General features: G+C 44.0%; 1 long non-coding RNA gene across 1 annotated transcript in view; it reads left to right on the top strand.

Moving 5' to 3' along the window:
- Window positions 1-1,907: 1,907 nt before the first annotated feature.
- LOC138283238 (uncharacterized) overlaps window positions 1,908-20,734 on the top strand; it is a 65,932-nt gene continuing 47,105 nt past the window's right edge. The window contains exons 1-2 of the long non-coding RNA XR_011201144.1: window positions 1,908-1,924; window positions 7,296-7,370. This is a non-coding gene — a long non-coding RNA (uncharacterized lncRNA). The remainder of the gene's footprint in view (window positions 1,925-7,295; window positions 7,371-20,734) is intronic.

The raw sequence follows: 20,734 nt of genomic DNA on the forward strand, positions 1-20,734 counted from the left end.
TAGAGCACGAGAGGAGTGCTGCCCGATTGGAGACTTGATGCTCGTTGTACAGGAGCAAAGGCAGCAATAGTGGGACTCCAAAGGAGTCTTAGCATTGCAGACCTGAATGGCATCTACTTGGGCCACTCTATGTATTTTCAACCATCACTCTCCGGGTGCGTTTTACAGGAAAGAAGCAGATTTGGAGCTGAAAGTTCTACCAATGCGTTTACTTCACAGTGTTTCCACCTCCTCGCATTAAAACTTGTGAAATCAGATCCTGAAACGTTTGAGAGGATGAGCAGGGCAATGGCATAAGGAGAAATTGTCTCAAGGAGGACTCGAGCACTCTTAGTTGTTGTTCCCTCTGCCATACAATACCCACCCAGCGTACTCCTACTGAACATGTGGAGTAATACAATCCTCCATGGCAGAAAACTTGTAGGAACTGGGGTGGCCATGGGTGGTGCACGCGTGGGGTTGTTGTCATGGAGGTGGAGACGCGAAGGACTTCAACAGGTGACCATTTCTTTTAGAGAAGCATTTTCTGGTCCTTTTAGGTCAGGTCGAGCGGGCAAGCGCTGCTTTCTCCGACCAGTTGTATCCATGTGGGCTTTTAACTACGCCCACCTCACACCCATCACTTTGACTCCTTTGTCCTTCAAAAATCCTTTGATGACATTGGTAAATACTTTACAATTGTCCCTCCTTGGGTCAGTTTTGTTATCGCCTTGGCCATCGACCCTGTTACATGGATAATTGCACTTTTGCCGATATGTTTGAGTGGGATGAACTTCTTTTTACTTTTGTGTCTCTCCTTCGCGCTCATGGCGTTTTGAATTGACTTGCTTACGTCAACTGCTTTACTTTTCATTTTCAATGTAAGTGGCAAGAAAAGTCCATTTGGGAAATTACAACGCCAATAGCTCTAACTCGAGCAAACGCGGGACTCATTACATTGCAAATGCTTGTTTGTAGAGCAAGTAATTCCAGACACCTGTGATCTCTGAAAACCCATTAACGTGAAATTTTTCTTTGTAGACCAGAGTGAATGCTCGTGTATCGACGGTCGCTTTTCAACGCAGTTTTACTCTTCGGCCCATACTACCCCCCTCACCCCATTCACTAGCAATGCCTCTAGCAGATTACTTCTACCCGGTGGAGTTGTGCCTTTGCATTGTGAGGTTTGGTGCACCCAGCTTCCAATCCTAATGCACATGGTGTGGGCACGATTGCTCTTCCCGCCTGCTCTGTTTTAAATGCATTCTCATGTACCTCAGTCTAACCCATTTTAGTACGTCATACGCTGTGTTGCCCCGTGCTATCCACACACGCAATGGAAAGATGGTGACAGCGTGAAGGGTTGATAATGACAGATTCGCTCATTTGAGGAGTGATCGGGAAAGAGTAGAAGGTCGGGGCGCCTCCATATAATTTTTCCATTCCCCTACCCGCTTAATCTGGCCACTGCCCTTCTATGACTCTGACAAAACTGCCTACAGAGATGTCGTGAAATCTAAAAAATAAATATTGCCTTTACTATAAAATGAGGTCAATCAGTCTGGAATGTTTTTTTTTTTAACCAAATTTCGTTGCGAATGATTTTCAACTGAGTTAAAATTGGTCTTGAGCTCAGCAGGCATGTCTACCCTTTGGCAATAGTGCCCTCTAGTGGGACGTTGGAAATAATAACCATATTTGATGTTTCAAAACCTCACAATCGTATGTAACAACAGACCAACTACAACCCAGCCTGTTCTAAAAGCGCTGAGTTTTAAGCTTCGGAACCTGCACGTAGAACCAAATTGAATGTGTTGCTGTTGGGACAGCATTTCCCCCTAACATTGCCCGTTGGAGCTCACAGAGACACCGAGTACACAAGGGAGCAGCTTCTACTTTTGCCGTTAGAGCACTCGTTCCAGAGAGAAGCCGAACCACTCAGCCAGTACGAGCACTGCCTATTCCCGTAGTTATTGCTGTTTCGCTGTGCCCAAACGTATGTAGTATTGTGTATCTATACATACTTTTCCTAATCTAAAATAATAAACTCGCTGAACAATCCCATTATTAAGTACCATGTTATGTGTAATTGATTACTCTGGGCCTGATTACGAGTTGTTTGTAATATTACGACTCATGCGGTAACCACTGTTTATGCATGAGTCGGAATTACGAGTTGAGTGTTATTTAACAAATTTAATACTTATCGGATGCGTTAAATGACTCACCCTTTTTTACATTTCGAAAGGTCAACCCTGCCGAAATGTAACAGGGGAAAACGCATGGTATGTACCGTATTATGCGGATTTGGTGCGTTAAACAACAAAATGTGCATGTTATCCCCATACATTCGTACTAGGTGCTATTTGTCGCACCGGATACATAGCATACCCAGGCCCGTATTTATACCTTTTTAGCGCTGCATTTGCGCCGCTTTTTGACGCAAAAGCGGCGCAAAGTTACAAAATACAATTGTATTTTGTAAGTTTGTGACGCTTTTGCGTCAAAAAGCATCGCAAACGCGGCGCTAAAAAAGTATAAATATGGGTCCCAGTTCTATCATGATTTATCGCGGCGATAAACAACACCTCAACTCTTAATCAAGCCATGTCTCTAACCTCACACCCACCTCCCTGAATAAGCCTTGAGCTGCTCAGCCCACTAACCTGTAAATCAAGCGCTAAAGCGATGTACTCAGTTTGCACGCTCATAATAGACTGTCCCAGGCTACCAGATGTAGAAGTCTCAGCCACCATGACCGAGGCCCGGTAATCCCTCTGTTCCATGAAGTCCTCAAACCAGTTCTGATAGTTGCTGCCAGGTCTGATTTGATAGCACAACAAAAACACTCACATACAGAATGAAGCATTGAACATTATGTGCAACACCACACAACAATCAGCCACTACTCTGCATGCATCATGTCCCAGGCTACTGCAACCATGCCCAACTCTACACAATGTTTTATAAATTATCACTATCTGTGAGACTTTCTGCTGTTGCTGTTAGGAAACTACCACAGAAAAGCTGACATCGGTCAATGCAGCCTAGCAACATTTATCTATAGTTAATGAAGCGGTTGTGCAGAGTATGTCAGAGCTCTTCGGATCAACTGAAGTATTTTACCTGTAGAGCCTTATTTTAAATCTAAAAATCAGTCCAAGTCCTGAGTACCACACATCATTGTTGCATGGTTCAGCTCCCCGAAAGCAGAATTTCTGATTGCTCACCTCTACCGATCCCCTATAGCTGGGCAGTGGCAGTTTACAACCTTAAAAACACACAGCGTAGGAGCTGTATGCCAAAACAGCCCATTCTGACGCATCCATTCAGAAACCAACGACTGTGCAAGTCCAGGCCAGGAATGACCTAAGAATCTAACCTGTGTTTACTTTCTTGGTTAATTCTGCTGAACATGTGCTCTGCAACTTTATTGCCTCTCTGACTACTGGTTTCTCAGGCCTGAGCACTACATTGTGCTGCTGGCTTCTGACTTCTCACACCAGAGTACTGCCTTGCCTGACCGGTTCCCGACTTCTCAGGCATGAGCACTACGTTGCCTCGCCGACTGCTGACCTCTCAGACCCGATCACTTGCCTGACTGGTTCCCGACTTCTCAGATCTGAACACTACCATACCTCACTGCCCCTGACTTCTCAGACCTAAGCACTATACTGCCTCACTGGCTCCTTCCCTCTGACCCCAAAGCAATTCCTTCCCTCGCCGACTCCTGACTCAGACCCGAGCACTACAACGTCCTTCTGGCTCCTGACTTTTCAGACCTGAGCATTACCTCGCTTTGCCGGCTCCTGATTTCTCAAACCGAGCGCTACATTGTACTGCTGGCCCCTGACTTCTCAGACCTAAGCACTACCTTGCCTGACTGTCACCATACTCCTCAGGCCCAGCATTAACTGGTCTCGCAGTCTCCTGACGTCTCAGACACGAGCACTATCTCGCTGGCTTCCCAAACACACATTTGATAGAGCCGTCCAACTGTTCTGTAGATCGATGTTCACTATTTTACAAATCCATCAATTTAGTGATTTTAGGTTTATCAGCCTGGCATGACTAAATACTCGCAACATCGCATCCCCCTACAACAACCTACCTCCATTCGCTCACACAAACATCCTGCCTATGCGTAACACACCCACATGCTTACAGGGTCCCAAAAACACTGTCTACAAATCCATCTCACCTACAACTCCACACTGACTTTTTTCTACACATTTGCCTCACCTTCCACATTTGAGGCCTCTACCTTCCTATATTCAATCTAGAGAGTTGCTGTAAAATGTGTTTGTGGCATTTGAGACTTATATTGTGTACATAGTGGACACTCCTTAGAAAACTCTTCATATATTTTAAGGGTGTTTAAATGGGGCGCTGCAAGTGTTACACGTAGGTCATGTAAGTCTACATGCACTCAACGAGTATGCAGGAAATGTGCATTTCAAATCATGTTCTTTAAGGCATTAGAGTTTTTTATCCAGCCATACTAAATACAACACTTTCCGTCCACTTTATACTGCCCTGGCCAAACTATACTGTGGACGTCCTCAGGATTCACCGTCACACACAGAGTTTTCTTTACTTTTTTATGAAATAAAATGTTTTATTGAGGAATAAATGTCACATAACACACAGCTCAAAAGCAAAGGAAAGGTTGCTTTAGAATACAAAAAAGACTACTTGTAAAAGTCCGAATACCTTCTGTATAAACCATGCTCACTAATCACATAACTATTTTTCAAAATGAAACAGTTAATCTGCAACTATTCCAAGAGAGATGAAAATCAGTGATAACTCCCAGCTTGAAACACACAAGGCCCTGTTTGGAGTTTGATGGACAGGGTACTTACCCCATCACAACAGCAATGGAGCACCCTGCCTGTTAAACTCTCGGTCTGCGCGCCTGATTTAGAGTCGGGCGGACTGCCAGGCTTAAGCTAGTCTGCGTATTTTACTCCGTCTGCGTAGCCCTTCGCCCCACAGCCCCAGGGGATACAGGCTGTCAGAGCTAAGCCATCTGACCACCTGCCCTATTTAGAGTGGGTGGTTGCATCACCTTTTAATTGCTGTCCATCACCACCTGAAATATCCTGGTGGTGAGGAACAGTAGAAAGAAAGAAAAATAACTCCCACACCATGGGAAGAAACTCCCATGCTGTTAGTGGCATTATTATTTTCTTTTCCAGTAACAAATCTCTTTTTTGGGAGTTTGTTTTTGGAGAAGTACATTTTTTTCGACGTTTGGTGCAAGCGTCCGTCATTCATGATGGATGCACATCACACGTTTATGCGTCTTTGTATGAACCGCAATGATGAGGTTCATACAGACCTAGAGAGTCCACCACAAGGCTAGAGGTGAACTCTAAAATTGGTGGGTGAAGTAAAGGCACAGTGATGGATGTCAAATTCTTCTCCACCCTGACTGCTTTTACTCTGTTCGCCTTAGTCTAAATCAGGCCCAAAGTTGGTGATTATACCAGAGTGCAAAACAAAAAGAAAACAATGTACAGAACAAACACAGCCACCATCCTTTAAACATTAAACAACGCAGTCATTGAAAGTGGATTACAAAACTGTCACACACATTCAGAGTTACATCTTTCCAACATTTATACACTCAGTCTAGACTATAGTACCAGGTAAGTGGTCAGTTCTTAAAAAAGGGCTCATGTTATGAGTTCCTAATTTTAAGTAACTTCTCGTTTACGTTTACTAAAATTGAAGAACACACTAAAACAACATTCTACCTAGCTACTTAGTTTCATATCACTTGTAGAGGGGAGCTATTTAGGTTAATTCCCATGGATAATCCATCAGTTCAAACACTCCCTCGCAGAAACTCACTGCTTTCTGGGAGTCACAAAAACAAACTTCAAAGTCTCAGGTAGCAACTGGTACAGAGAGCACTAAGGTTAATCATACAAGTTTAGTTTAAGCTTTCAAACTGGTCCCAAATAAATCCTAAAAATGCCACAGTGCTGATTGCTTCTTAACCGATTATTAATTTTACTTACAAAATATGGCAATCCGTCCATTTTATCCACATAGATGAACAATATAATACTGCTAAAGCACATTATTCATACTGCTCTCTTTCGTTACCATTACAATCTGTTTCAAAAATGGAAATTCATCCATTGAAATACTCGATTGAATCGGTCAACAGTAAAAATACCAGCTCAACTTCTCCAAAATAGTTTTCTAGTATCGATTTTCACTGCTGGATTCTAGCACATTGAGACTGGACTCTAATACCTTTTTATGCACAGATCCTCTATGTTCCCAATGTAGCTGGCCTCGCCAGGGTTCACACTGTATTGAAATTGCTTGTAAATCGAAGGCAGCAAGCCCCAAAGAAGCAATCCCTAGGTATTTGCTCCACACTATACCAACATTGATTACTTGTATGTTTTTCCTTCCACCAGAAACCACATTTCTTAAAAATGGGCAGCCAGAAACCTCTTCCTTTGGTTTGTTTTCCCAAAAAGAATTGACCGTGGGATTCCTACTTTCGTGTTTGTTGCCCATAAAAAAAGTCTTCAAGGACCTTTAAATACCATTACCAGAACTGCCCAGTAAGAGAGGAGAGATTATGAAGAACTGATATAAACTAGCAAAATGCCCTTTTAATGGTTTGTACGTTCCCAAGCAGCGTCAGATTCAGGAAGCTCGTCTTTTACAAATCCTCTAGCACCTTTTCAAGCTAAGAGTAATATTATTCCACATACTGCGGCCATGTCTGTGACTAATGCTGTTCTTCCGTGTAGTAAGGGACCCGGGCGATGAAATCTCTGCTCGGGGGGAAGTTACATGGGTAAATGACCTTTCCAGTGAGAAAGTAGAAAATCATTGTCTCCCCCACACCGAGGATGGATGTACATTACATAGAGGCCCATCTGTAGACAGATCTTGATGCAATGGAGATGTGAGGACTAATCCATCACCACGCTAACAAGGAGCAATGATATTAGTAATGGATCCGACAGGGATTACTAATCTGGTTAATGAGGATCAACTGAGACTGGGGAATCTTCATACCCCACCACCACCGGGGAGCAAAACAATACTTGCAATTCGTGTGTAGGTTCCACCATCCCCAGAAAAAGCCAGCTTTCAAACAGACAAATACATTAAGGCTTACTCTGAAACCCCGTGGCTGGTCTTCACGCCAGGATCACCTGGCATGCATTAACATGGTTTTAACTGTGAGCCCCGAGGTGTCTTCGGTATTCCTGAAGCATGCTGAGTTACTTGCCATTTCTTCCATTTACTTAATCGTTTTTTTGTTTTTGTTTTTTTAGCAGAAGAGCAGCAAATCCTTCATGTCTATGAACTCCAGGTGTGCTCTGAGGACAAGTTACCTGGTTTCTTAGACGGTAAGATGATGCTTGTTTGTGATTGCTGTACTTATGTGCTGCAGAAATCTTATTTTTTTGCTATAGTTGATCAAATAATGCTTTTAAATGTTATTTGTTTGTGTTTTGGTTTTCATGTATAGCTTTGTCCTGACAGTACAGCCTTACACCCCAGTTGCTCTTTGCCATAAATATGTTATATTCGCTCTTTTTACAGTCTGCTCTTAAACCACGGTGGTGCTTCCAGGTGCACTCTGTGATTCTGTACACTTTTAGGTATTTTCTGTTATGACTTTGTGTCACCACACACACAAAACATCACACGGGCAACTGTGAGAGAGCATACAACAACAGGAAGGGCCTTTGGGTTAGCACCTCTCACTCACTGGCACTGGCAGCATTGCTGCCCATAACCTCACACAATGGATTACAACTTGTGCAGGCTCACTCACCCCTCTGAGAAGAAACGACACCACCCGCAACACCAAGACCGCCCCCTGGTTCACCACTGAACTCCAAGTGTGAATGCCGCAAAACCGAGAAAGTTTGGTGCCAAGAACCCTCCATGACCAACTTCTCCACCCTCAAAACCACCATACGCAAACATCACCAACTCATCTGAACCACCAAAAGGGATTACTGCAACGAACGCATAGATAGCAACTCACATAACAGCAAGGAACTCTTTACCATCATCAAAGAGCTCATCAAACCTAAATCCTGCAACATCGACCCCACTCACACACAAAACCTTTGCAACTCCCTCTCCAACCACTTTCACCTCAAAATTTTAGACATACACAACAGCTTCACACCACCTGCACCCACCATCACCACCATCGACACGACCAACAACAACACCCCCCCCACTCCAACCAACTGCACACTTGGGCCTCTACCAACGACGAAGAAACCGAAAAAACATGAACTCCATCCACTTAGGCTCCCCCACAGACCCCTGCCCCCACCACATCTTCAACAAGGCCAGCCCAACCATCGCTCCCCAGCTTTGCACCGTAATCAACCGTTCCTTCGACGACAACACCTTCCCATACTCCTGGAAGCACACCCAAGTAACCGCATTCCTAAAAAAAAACAAAGCAGACCCAGATGACCTCACGAACTACCACCCCATTTCTCTTCTCCCCTTCCCCGCCAAGGTCACTGAGAAGCTAGTGAACGCCCGCCTGTCTCACTTCCTAGAGGAAAACAACGCACTTGATACCTCCCAGTCTGGATTCCGCAAGAACCCCAGCACTGAGACCGCCCTCATCGCCTGCACTGACGACATCAGAACCAGAGTCGACAAGGGCAAGACCATCGCACTCATCCTCCTAGACCTCTCCGCAGCCTCTGACACTGTTTGCCACCAAATACTCCGTACACGCCTCTATGACACAGGAATCTGACACAAGGCCCTGGACTGGCTCGCCTCCTTCCTCGCCGAAAGAACCCAGAAAGTTCGCCTCCCTCCCTTCCAGTCCCCAGCAACCAAGATCATCTGTGGGGTCCCCCAAGGGTCCTCCTTCAGCCCTACCTTTTTCAACATTTACATGGCTCGCTTGCCAACATCCTCTGCCCTCAAGGAATCACCATCATATCCTACGCAGACGACACCCAGCTCGTCATCTCCCTCACCAGGAACCCCACCACCGCCAAGACTAACCTCCACGCCAGACTCCTCGACACCGCCAAATGGATGACAGCAAGCCACCTCAAACTCAACTCCCAAAAAAACGAAATCATCAGCTTCGGCCCCAACAAGACTGTATGGGATGACTATTGGTGGCCCACTGGCCTAGGACCACCCCCAACACCCTCCACCCACGCACACAATCTCGGCATCATCTCAGACTCATCTCTCTCCATGGCCCAGCAAATCAACTCTATCACTGTCTCCTGTTTCAACACCCTCCGCATGCTGCGAAAAACCTTCAAATGGATCCCCATAGAAACCAGGAAGACTGTCACCCATGCACTCATTAGCAGCAGACTAGACTACGGAAACGCCCTCTACGCTGGCACCACAGTCAAGTTTCAGCAGAAACTCCAGCGGATCCAGAACGCAGCTGTACATCTTATCCTGAACCTCCCACACCATGAACACATCTCTGCCCAACTCAAATCCCTTCACTGGCTACCCATCTGCAAAAGGATCATCTTCAAAGTCCTCATCCACGCTCACAAATCCCTCCACAACACTGGACCAGCCTACCTCAATGAAAGAGTGAACTTCCACACTCCCACTCGTCTCCTCAATCTGCTGACCTCTCCCTCGCCACAGTCCCCTGCATCCAACGCACCACCTCCGGAGGCAGATCCTTCTCCTACCTCGCCCCCAAGACCTGGAACTCCCTCCCCACCAACCTACGCAAGACCCCGGACCTCCTGACCTTCAGAAAACACCTCAAGACATGGCTTTTTGAATAGTAAAATGACATCCTTCACCTGTTTTGTTCCCCCCGTCCCCTCAGCGCCTTGAGACCCTTGTGGGTGAGTAGCGCGCTTAATACATTTTTTGATTGATTGATTGATTGATTAGCCAAGCCCCTCCATAAGGCATTGGTTGGATGGCTGTCTGTTACATGTTCGGAACAGCCCACTGCAATCCGCATATGGCTGCTGCTGTGGGAAATAATGTCGGTTACTATGTTTCTTTTTTTTTTTTAAATAAACTTTTTTAAATACTTTGTATAATATTGACCACCCTTAGCCCTTTCCCACCAGGCACTCTTCATTATCCAACATGCAATTTATAACTCCGACTTTGTTATGTCCTATCATTAATGCCTCAAACACACGGACTTGTAGATTGTCTGTCTCTGGACTGCCCTTAGTCGGCTCTCTTTCTCGTGTCAGCACTGTCTACATCCATAATGCTGGGCTGCTGACTCTCACAAATGCATTAGAATGGGAGCGCTGGATGCCAATCTCTGCATTCCTTTTGAATTCTAAGGAGTGGGGGGAAGTATATAAAAGGAAAGCCTACTTTCTGTAGAGAGATTAAGGCTGCATTAATTTCATATGTTACATTTAATCAGAACCCATGGTAGATGCTCTGTTGGGTAAAAGCAATCTATTCTCTTTACTTTCTCACCCTCATACTTTTGGACACCTAGAGGCCTGTTATGATCCATACCAACACCTTACAATGGGTCCGAAGCCTATCCATCTGAACATAGGTTGATTTCAATTTTATTGTTAAACTCATTCGCTTGCTTTTTATTCAATGGATTGTATTCCTCTTCATGTGTTTGTCCTCCCTTTGGAGCATTTCCTCTTCGCCATCCTTTTGATTGACTGTCTTCCAACCTGCTGACATTTGCACTACTTTTTTTCTTTTTCACTAAGCAGTTGATGAGTTCACATCTGTTTTCCTGCTCTCTTGTCCTGCTTCCCCGTTACTTAAACACCCACCCTCCCATTTTCTGCGTGGCCACCCCACAAAAAACGATTTTTAGTGCCGCCTTTTCTTCCCCACCTACCCCCTCTGCACCTGACTTACAGTACTTTAAAATTATTTTCATTTTTTAAAGCTTTTTTAGGAGGGTTCATCAGCTGCCATTTGGTGCTGGAATGCTATGCATTGCCGAAAGATATTTTGCACATTAAAAAAAAATAATAATGATCCAAGTGGCATCATGTACTTGCATGTCATTATGCATGCTCACATATACAGGATGCGGCAACCAATAGCAGCTTTTCTTTTTTTGTGCAGTATATGCTTTGTACTGATGCTGCACAATGTTGGTAAAGCCGATAAGTCAACAGGTGAGATGCTAGTTTTAAAGGAGACGCTCATACATTTTCCAAAGAGATACTTGCAAGTTACTCGTTGCCACAATCTCCTCGAAAAAAATCCTTTCCTGAAGAAAATAGTATTAACTTTTCCACCTATGGAGCGCGAACATTGTGGGTAGCAATGAAATTACACGGACAATAATGTCTCACTTGGCAGATTTCTTGAGATGAACTCTTTCTCACATACACACATTTTATATGTACTCTAGATAAAAAGAGTACACTTACTGTTTGTGTTGTTTAATCCAACCCAGTGTGGATACACTGTCTCATTTTCTCTTTTATATAAACATGACCTTTCCCATGCACATACACATATATAATTACTCAACATACATAGATATGTGAGTAGAGGTGGGCGGGCCAACAGATTAACAGGGGGAGCCAAGCCAAGGGTTTGGCTGAGCTATTAGAGGTCATGCCACAAAAAGAGTGATCCCTGAAAATATTTACTATTTAAATCATATAGCAAATGTAAAATATTTTAGTCTCTTCAAAATTAAAAATGTGAGGTTCTTTAACATGTGGAAGCTTTGGCATCACAATATAGCACTACACTGAGAAGTATTTATTAAAAGTGAGTTTCTAAACATGAACCATTAGTGAATTAAGAGGCAAGACAGTTGTCATTTAAACCCTATACTTGGTCCAGCAACACTATAGTCTGTGAAAGCAAACATTAGGTTTTTTCGAGCACTGATAATCTGAACTCATATATTTGAAAGTGCTCTGTACTCGATAATGAAGAAAAAGGAGTTGTAGTGTGAAGATCGCACAATTTAAGTGAGGAAGCCGCATTTACACAAGGCCACATTAATTCTTTAGAGGCATGCTGAAATGAAGTGATTGTCTCCAGAATCACTTAACGTTGAGCTCAAGCAAGATTTGAACCTGGTTCCCCTTTTCCACAGTTGTTAGTTCTGGCCATAACGCCACACATCTTGGGTAGCAGGATGGTGGCAGGCAGAAGACACATTAAAGCGCAGCTCATTATTAGGCCTAGGTGAAATTTTTATTACACTGGAGTAATGAGTAATTTCAGTAATCACGCATTACTCTTGTGATATAAAATTATTGAAATTATGCAAATATGCCAACTTGAGTAATTAAGAGTAATCGAGGGCAAAAACCAAAAGAACCTTGTGCTGAGCCAGAGTCAGACTTCAGGCTCAAGCCTGACTCAAACTTTCAGTGGCTTGCCCACCTCTACATGTAATCAAGATAAGTAATTACACACACACCCCCACTCTCGCCTCTCTCTTAAACACACTCTCTGATGTACTTTATAATTCATGCCTGCCTCTCTTACACACACGCACCCCTCTATGGATCATTCTCAGATCCTGAAAACATGTTATTCCTTTTTATATAAAAGGCTTGCAAATAGGACTGGCTTTTGGCATGGACGAGCTGGGCCCAAGCCCCGGGAGCCTGAAGTTGGAGAGGTGCACAGGCAGCTGACCTCCTAAGTTGCCTTTAATAAAACTTATTTCACATGCCGTCAGGTCAGTTAGGTGCCTTTAAGTTGGATGCAAAATCATGTATTGTTTAATTTTCTTATCCTCCCTCCATCACCTCTCTCTACTTCCTCTTCCATCGCACCCCCTCCTACAGGCCCTCACCTCTAGTTTAGAAACTGATAGGTGATTGAGGTGAGGTGACAAGGTGCAAATGTGTGTTCACAGGCCAGTCACTGCTCTGAGGTATTCAGCCAGGATATGACCTGTGAGCTCAAAAGGGACCCCCACTAGAATCACCAATGGGAGGAGTCTGATGGGGAAGGAATGGAGACGGATGATTAGGACAGGCACCAAATTCAATTTCGCCCGGAGCCCTTACTTGCAAAGATGCAGGTTCCCAAATGCAGTCACCAAGATTAAATTTCTATCCTTAACATGGTTCGGAGCGCAACCAGGGACATTTTGAGCAGTTTGGGAGCTTTATAAACAAAATAAAACAGCCCAGAATTCAAGCGGGTTGAGCACTGGCTTGCAGTACATCTTTGATAAATAATATGTAAAGGTATAGGTTTTTCATTGAAAGCTTAGGCCCATAAATTGGGCTGGACCAGCTACATGCTAACACTCTCTTCACTAATAGCTACATTGTGGATCAGTGCTTGCAAAATAGCTCAGTGGCTTCACGCTCTTGGTGCATGTACCAACCTACATAGTAAGTTTGAGTACTGGTGGTGATCCCTCAGTCTTTCATCATTCTGAAGTCGACCAAATCTGAATCATTCCTGTTGAAAACAATAGCACAAATTATCTACCTAGAGTCAGTTTAAAGTAAGATGCATTTGCTTTGAACAGCAGTGACGGAAAAAGCACTTGAACCAGTGATATGAAGAATTTATGGACTGAGCGTGGCGTGGAGGATTGCTAGCATGATATGTGAGCAAGCGCTGACCGCATTACTCTAAAATAAGTAAAAAGATGTGTTCATGGGCTTTCTTCCAATTCGGTGGTGCGCTAATTTTAAAGCTATCCCCCCATTATTCAGGAGCCCCAGTAAGATCCCACTTGACAGCAGAATAAAAGGTCTTTATGAACAGCCCTTAATGCTAACATTTTAAGGCGCTCTAGATGTTGGCAGAAACATCTGAAGCGAGATTCAATAATAGGCCTGGATTAGTTGAGGTGGACGCTCGGCCAAGAGCGCTTTTACCACAGTCCCAAACTTTGGCTTTGGGCGGAATATCAAGTATATAATGAAAATACTAGTTTATGGGCTTAGGTGGGCCAAGCAGGATCGCTTTTTTTTGTGTGTTAAACGAAACTAACGAGACATGTGACAACATACAACTAAACAAAATCAACTGTTAATAGGAACCTGGCTGAGACTTCTTGGCTGTCTGCTCTCCAACACGCACTGAGTTCGACCCCCCAGCTGCCCCTCGTAGGAAAAGTATAGCTACAAGAGGCATCCATTCATCTGAAGAAAACACATTTTACCCTACCCCCGACCCATCCCACAAGGGTTATCACTGACCCTGTTTTCAACCTGCAGACTAGTTTTGGGGTCAGATGTATTAAGAGACATTCAAAAAACGTTGTCGGAAATTACGTGCCGTCTTTTTATGAACGGAAATTGCAAATAAGTCAATGCACTAATAGCTTGCGTTGCAAAAGCATAATTCGCAGGTTCTTTCAGAACGACATGCCTATGAATGTTCATTAGGCAGCTTGCAATTTGCGACTTCCTGTGAATTGCTGCAGTCAGAGGGATGGTGGCCTGTGAGGGACAGCAGACCACCATCCCCGTGTTAGCATTTCCAAATGGAAATCATTTTTTAATTAAAACATTGTGTCCTGCTTTACTTAAAAAGTAATCAGGGAGCAGGTAGGAATCTCCTTGACCACTCCTACTTCCCCCGAGGCTGCCAACACAACTTCTAAAGATGAAGAGTCCCCAAGCACACCCTGCACCTTTGCGAATCAGTTACCACCTCCTTTGAGATGTTGCTAGCTGTCCAATTGGTTTGTGACTAGAATTGAGGTAAAAAACCACTGGTCCCCATAGACATCATTTAGGGGCTGCCAGGGGTCGCATCTGCGACCCCTAGCTTACCCGTTGTGACCCCTGGCACTGTATTTGCGACCCCTTGCCTCAGAGGTGGCAAAATCAGTGCCATGAGTACAGGAGTATCTTGCATTTCCAACGTCTGACTCCAAACTTTTCTGATGATTTTTATTACAGCAGTAGTGAATAATAATCTCTTCTTCACTATTACTGTAGTAAAAAGTGCAGCAGCAGGATCTGGAACAGACCTTCAATGGCATTTAAGGTTGGAAAAATGGCCATAAATGTATCTTGTGTGCGTGCATGTGGGTGAGAGTAAATTTGTCTAAGAGAGTGTGTATATGTATGAGCATTTATGTTTGTATGTGCGATCATGTGTGTGAGTGAGCAAATATAAGTGAGTAAGAGTGTGTGAGAGAATGTAAATGATTGAGTCAGGGTAAGAGTGAGTGCAAGAGACAGAGTGAAAATGAAGGAGTGCAAGGGAGCAGTGAGCAAGACTGAGTGTGAGTGAATGAGTGTAAGTGAATGTAAGTAAGCATTAGTGAGAAGGTGTTATGTTTGGAGGTCTGATGTTGGATCTGCCATGCTTCTTGGCTTATAGAAACAACATTATTAAAATGCTATCACTGGCAAACTGGAGTCAGTACTTGCAAATGGGATTCCCATTGCAAAATGCTAGCGCTGGCCATTGTAAAGGTCAATTTTGGCATAGGGCACCCACAGAAAAATGTCAGCGCTGGCATATTGAAATTCTTGTCATAGTTGACATCTGTTGCAAATTGCTGCTGCTGGCTCACTGGAGGAAATTCTTGGCATATGGGAGGACAATGTGGCATATGTCAGGGGGCCATCCAGGACAAAATGTGATCCTCAACATACTAGACATAACTTTTTACATAAGGGCTCCATAGTACATGGACAGTAGTATGCTGTGGCAAAAGGAGTGCCCATAGCAAAATGCTGGCCCTAGCACTGGAGGTAATTTTTTACATTTGGGACACACACAGTATATTTTAAAAACATAAATGGTTCAACTCATTTATCGTTTCATTTGTTAAAAGGTTTGCAGCTTCTACAGCTGGCAGGGTGGGGGGGGCATGAAGCTCCTGTGCCCTAATGGAGGAGCCACCGCTGAGCATATCTCTATAGGTGTAAGTGATCTCAATTTGTCCATATGATTTATTGCATTTGTGAAAAAAGGAGTAATCTTTGTTCTCTGGGTGAGGATGTCTCCAGAAATCCACTAACTCCACCTCTGTGAAGAATGATTTTGACCTTTTCGATGCCATTTCAATTGCATATAAGTTGTGTGGGTTTCGATTTCGATCAGGGTACCAGATCATATTGAAATCAACCTCTATCACTCCACCCTTTTCTAGGTCTTATAGTGTGGTGAGTACATTTGAGCAAAAGTGCTCTTGTTGTGTGTTAGAAGAGTACATGCTAATAAAATTAAGAAGGGTGTTAGAGATCGAGGTCAGTAATTCTAGGCTTTTTCCTTTTGGGTCTCATTTAATATTTATAGTTTGAATCAGGCAATGTTTCTTATTTAAGATGGCGACTTCCACATTTTTGCCTTTGCCTGGGATTGGGCTGGGTACAGCGTGTGATTCTTCCTAAATTTGTCCTCTTTGATGAGATGTCTCCTGTAGAAATACCATATTAACTTGCTGTTGCCTTAGATATGGCTAGGTTACTTATACTTATGTTAAGAAACTATAACTCGAGGCCTAAAGGTACCTAACAACACTAGTTATAGTTTCTCAGATAAGTATAACTATAGGGATATCTATAACTGCTAAATTTCTATGCTTTTTTGTGGATAAACATCAACCTAACTATAAAGTACCTATAACCGTTGTTTGTTTTCAGTGAAGTTCCATGTTTTTTTAAAATGTAAGGTAATATATAATTACTGTACGTTAATACTACCACTGTCGTGCACAGACAGCCCCCCTGGCCAACACCCCCGCATACACCCAAACCCACATCACGCAAGGCCTTCGGCCATGCACAGCTGGGGTTTACTGTGTCAGTATGTTTATTTTTTTTCCTTGGGTTTCAGATCTGCTGATCTATTGCGGTTTTAAACTGGGGGCCGCTCTGAGCACAGCAGTGGATCCATGGGTCTGTGGTATGGCTGAAAAAACAGAATGGGCAATTTCTTGCCCATGAGGGGTCCCTCCATGTGTCCTATGGGGTCAGGATACTTCTATCCTGACTGCCTATGTATTTTTACAGAGTATTTCTGCCTTCCCAAGGGCCAAGTGACTAAGAAAACAGAGGCCGCAACTTTCCTGTCAGGTTGCGGCCAACTAATCAGTGCCTTGCTTTTCCTTGGATCCCCAACAAGTGGATCTGCGAAGAATCCACATCCCTAGATAGCTATATTTCCTTTAATATCTCCAAAACTACTGAACAGATTTACACCAAATCACAAACAGAGCTCTTCTGGACCAAGAGCTAGTTTTCTGCCAAATTTAGGGGGGTCATTCTGACCGCGTCGACGACCACGGAAGCACCGCCAACAGGCTGGCGGTGCTTCCTCAAGTATTCCGACAGCCGCGGTCGCCCAGCCGGGTCCGGCGGTTTCCCGCCGGATTTCCCCCGGCTGGGAGAATCCTCCATGGCGGCGCTGCTTGCAGTGCCGCCATGGGGATTCCGACCCCCTTCCCGCCAGCCGGGCATGGGCAGTGCAGGGGCCCCCTAACAGGGCCCCACCATGATTTTCACTGTCTGCTTAGCAGACAGTGAAAATCGCGACGGGTGCAACTGCACCCGTCGCACCCCTGCAACTCCGCCGGCTCCATTCGGAGCCGGCTTCACAGTTGCAGGGCCTTTCCCGCTGGGCCGGCGGGCGCTCCTTTGGCGGGCGCCCGCCGGCCCAGCGGGAAAGCCAGAATGGCCTCCGCGGTCTTTTGACCGCGGGGCGGCCAAGTGGCGGTTCCGAACTCAGAATGAGGGCCTTAGTGTATATCTGTTCAGCGGCTTGTCTGTAGTTGTATTCAAAATCCCTAAAGGAAATTGCATGAGGAAAATGTGCTTTGGTAACTCCCCCTTTTTCTTGGCCCCAGCTTCACGGATCACCCCAAAACTTCCCAAACAGCAGCTGAAGTGACCAGGCCAATACTTTAGAAAATTTTGTAAGAGTTCGTCAATTTTTATTAGCAAAACAAAAAAACTCTTAATCTTTGGGAATTAGGTCCTCACCAGCCGGTTATATATATATATATATATATATATATATATATATATATATATATATATATATATATTTACTGGAAAAACCAAAGGTTACAGGGATATTATAGGTAGGTTCTGAATTTACTCATACAAAACCATAGAAATTCAGCAGTTATAGTTATTTCAAGTAACTATAACTCGCGCGTAAGGCACCCCTGCCATGCATAGTTTTCTTATCAATAACATTATTGCAAATGTTGCAGTGGTAATATCAAAGATGCCATAGAAGATGTCATCGATGATATAATATGTGGAGTAATTAACTGTGCATGGCGAAGGCGCGCATGAGTCTCTGAGTGTATGAGTGAATTAATTAGTGTATGAATGAGTCTGTGAATGTTTTTTTAAATTTTATTTTGCATGTCGTTTAATATCCTTGAATATTCGAGGATATTTGAGCATATATCGAGGCTATCGCACATGACAAAGAAAAATCATTTGAAACCCATCATTTGGCCCCAAAACACCCCTATGTCACACCCCTGGGGTTAGGGCACCTCCACCCTAACCCCTTATACCACTTATCATTTCTATTTTCAGCCCCAGGGTCCCTCTCTGATAACATAAAATGGTGGGTGCATCTTTCTAGTCAGGTTGTGGCCAGCCAATTACAGCGATTCTATTCATGCGCGCATTCGTGAAAATTCACAAATATTCGCAATTTGTTCAAATGTATTTTCCCTTTATTATCTCCAAAACTACTGGATGGATTTACACCAAATAAGTGAAAGCACTATCTGCATACCAAAAGCTAGCTGCCAAATTTGGTGTAATTCCGTCCAGCGGTTTGAGCTTTAGATGTGTCTAAAGGTCCTATGGGATTTAACATGGGAAACTCAACTTTTTTGACCTCTCAATTTTTCTCACCTCCCTCCCCACTTGACGTATCACCCCAAAACTTTCCATGTGCAACAAGAATCACTGGCACACTCTTTTTGGAAATTTTTGTGAAGATTGCTCAAACGCTGCTAAAGATATAGGCAAGTCAAAAAACGTTTTTTCTGTGGAAACATGGTCCTCACTATACCTATCTACTGGTGACTGGGACTAGATTATATATATATATATATATATATATATATATATATACTTCAAATAAATGTGCAGCACTCCAAAAGACTTTATTTTTCTCTGTAATGGTCACGAGAGCATTCCATCACCAGCGCGTTTCGACTCTCACAGTCTTGATCACAGTAAGTGAGTGCATTATCTATTTTGCCTATATATATTCTCCCACTCTTTGCCATAATGCAGCATTGTGGGAAATGTAGTGAAAGTTTAGAATATGATACAAACACAAAACAAAACAATACTTAACAAACCACCATTGAGGTGACATTCAATTATCTGCCAAATAAAAATAAATATTCAAACTGTATAAAAATTCCATACTGAACACACTGAATTATTATACCTTATCCAAAAACAACCTCAGAACTTCAGCGAGGCTGTGGCGGTGTCGGGCCTATGGCATTGGTCATGGTCGTTGCACTCTTCGAGGACAACGGCTTTGGGTTGCAGGCAGCAACGCCGGTTCTGGGGTCGATGTTCCTGGATCTTCTTGTTTCTCACCAGAACTCACTTGCAAGGGCCCAGGAAACTGGATTAGCACCACTTGGCAAGTCAGGGTCCTCAGCAGGAATACCTTGGTGCTGGCAGGTGAAGTCTTTGATGTCCCTGAGACTTCTTAAGAGGAGGCAATCTCAGTCTACGCCCTTGGAGAAACTTCACATGCAGGATTTCAGAAAGCAAAGTCCAGTCCTTTCCCCTTAGGCAAAAGTAGCAGCAGCAGACCAGAACAGCAAAGCAACAGGCAGAGTGGCCAGTCCTCCTCAAGCTCTTCTCCTTTGCAGAGGTTCCTTTTGTTCCAGAGGTATTCTGAAAGTCTGAGGTTTTTGGGTCCACAACTTGTTCTCATTTCTGCCTTTGAAGTTGGTAAGCTTCAAAGGAAAGTCTCTTTTGTTCACAAGATCCTGCCTTACACAGGCCTGGACCCAGTCACACTCCAAGGGGTTGGAGTTTGCACTGTGTGAGGACAGTCCTTTCAGGTGTGTCAGCTTCTCCCTCCCAACTCTAGCCCAGGAGACTCATCAGATTATGCAGGACACCCCTCATCTCCCTTTGTGTCACTGTCTTGAGGGAATTCACAAACAGCCCAACTGTCAATCTGACCCAGACGTGGATTCCACGGGCAGGCAGAGGCGCAAAATGGCTTAGCAAGAAAATGCCCACTTTCTAAAAGTGGCATTTACCAACAGACAATCTAAAAACCAACTCTACCAAAAGATGTATTTTTAAATTGTGATTTCAGAGACCTCACACTCCAAATCTCTATCAGCTCCCAATGTGAAACTGCACTTAAAAGATATTTAAAGGCAGCCCCCATTTTAACCCATGCAAGAGATAGGCCTTGCAATAGTGAAAAACAAAATTGGCAGCATTTCACTACAAGGACATGTAAAACACACCAGTACATGTCCTACTTTTTAAATACACTGCATGGGGCCGCCTAGGGCCTACCTTAGGGGTGTCTTACATGTAGTAAAACGGAAGGTTTGGGCCTGGCAAGTGGGTACATTTGCCATGTTGAATTGGCAGCAGTGCAACCCTGCACACACAGACACTACAGTGGCAGGTCTGAGACATGTTTACAGGGCTACTCAGGTGGGTGGCACAATCAGTGATGCAGGCCCACTAGTAGCATTTGATTTACAGGCCCTGGGCACCCATAGTGCACTTTACTAGGGACCTACCAGTAAATCAAATGTGCCAATCATGGAAAACCAATAACCCATTTCGTTTAGAAAGAGAGCACT

This window comes from Pleurodeles waltl, chromosome 3_1 (genome assembly GCF_031143425.1).
Source record: "Pleurodeles waltl isolate 20211129_DDA chromosome 3_1, aPleWal1.hap1.20221129, whole genome shotgun sequence".
In the NCBI taxonomy this organism is placed as follows: domain Eukaryota; kingdom Metazoa; phylum Chordata; class Amphibia; order Caudata; family Salamandridae; genus Pleurodeles; species Pleurodeles waltl.